The 1,643-nt window shown below is 38.3% G+C and overlaps 1 protein-coding gene across 1 annotated transcript in view; it reads right to left on the bottom strand.

Annotated features, from left to right (window-relative positions):
* Window positions 1–1,643, bottom strand: part of LOTGIDRAFT_174841 (hypothetical protein) — a gene marked incomplete at both ends in the record, with an annotated part of 5,148 nt that overhangs the window by 1,222 nt on the left and 2,283 nt on the right. The window lies entirely within an intron of this gene.

The raw sequence follows: 1,643 nt of genomic DNA, 5'->3' as shown, positions 1-1,643 counted from the left end.
TAGAGAAAAAAATATAATTTTTTAAGTTACAAGGGACTGCTGCACGAAATGTGCTTATACACAAATAAATTTTTATTTTGAAAAGCTACCAAGCTACAAAGCTGCAATTTGGCACACATATGCACCTGGGCCCCCTACACATGTGGAAAGAAACAGAACAGAGAAATCTCCCATAGGGAAAAAATTAGCCCCGGAAAAGTTGCAGATATTCGGCTGTTATAGGCCATATAGACGGAAAACGTGCAATAGCTAACTTTGCCAAATAAACCGATTTGGCCCATGTTTTGGGTTTTTCCTACTAATTCGACCCCAGGGAGTCGAAAAAACACATAAAACCGAATTAAAAACAATTAGAGAAAAAAATAGAATTTTTTAAGTTACAAGGGACTGCTGCACGAAATGTGCTTATACACAAATAAATTTTTATTTTGAAAAGTTACCAAGCTACAAAGCTGCAATTTGGCACACATATGCACCTGGGCCCCTACACATGTGGAAAGAAACAGAACAGAGAAATCTCCCATAGGGAAAAAGTTAGCCCCGGAAAAGTTGCCGATATTCGGCTGTTATAGGCCATATAGACGGAAAACGTGCAATGGCTAACTTTGCCAAATAAACCGATTTGGCCCATGTTTTGGGTTTTTCCTACTAATTCGACCCCAGGGTGTCGAAAAAACACATAAAACCGAATTAAAAACAATTAGAGAAAAAAATAGAATTTTTTAAGTTACAAGGGACTGCTGCACGAAATGTGCTTATACACAAATAAATTTTTATTTTGAAAAGCTACCAAGCTACAAAGCTGCAATTTGGCACACATATGCACCTGGGCCCCCTACACATATGGAAAGAAACAGAACAGAGAAATCTCCCATAGGGAAAAAATTAGCCCCGGAAAAGTTGCCGATATTCGGTTGTTATAGGCCATATAGACGGAAAACGTGCAATAGCTAACTTTGCCAAATAAACCCATTTGGCCCATGTTTTGGGTTTTTCCTACTAATTCGACCCCAGGGAGTCGAAAAAACACATAAAACCGAATTAAAAACAATTAGAGAAAAAAATAGAATTTTTTAAGTTACAAGGGACTGCTGCACGAAATGTGCTTATACACAAATAAATTTTTATTTTGAAAAGTTACCAAGCTACAAAGCTGCAATTTGGCACACATATGCACCTGGGCCCCCTTCACATGTGGAAAGAAACAGAACAGAGAAATCTCCCATAGGGTAAAAGTTAGCCCCGGAAAAGTTGCCGATATTCGGCTGTTATAGGCCATATAGACGGAAAACGTGCAATAGCTAACTTTGCCAAATAAACCGATTTGGCCCATGTTTTGGGTTTTTCCTACTAATTCGACCCCAGGGAGTCGAAAAAACACATAAAACCGAATTAAAAACAATTAGAGAAAAAAATAGAATTTTTTAAGTTACAAGGGACTGCTGCACGAAATGTGCTTATACACAAATAAATTTTTATTTTGAAAAGTACCAAGCTACAAAGCTGCAATTTGGCACACATATGCACCTGGGCCCCCTACACATGTGGAAAGAAACAGAACAGAGAAATCTCCCATAGGGAAAAAGTTAGCCCCGGAAAAGTTGCCGATATTCGGCTGTTATAGGCCATATAGACGGAAAACG

The sequence above is a fragment of the Lottia gigantea genome (genome assembly GCF_000327385.1).
Source record: "Lottia gigantea unplaced genomic scaffold LOTGIsca_220, whole genome shotgun sequence".
NCBI lineage: Eukaryota > Metazoa > Mollusca > Gastropoda > Lottiidae > Lottia > Lottia gigantea.
Note: the sequence above shows the minus strand (reverse complement) of the source record. Positions and strands in the feature narration are given on the sequence as shown.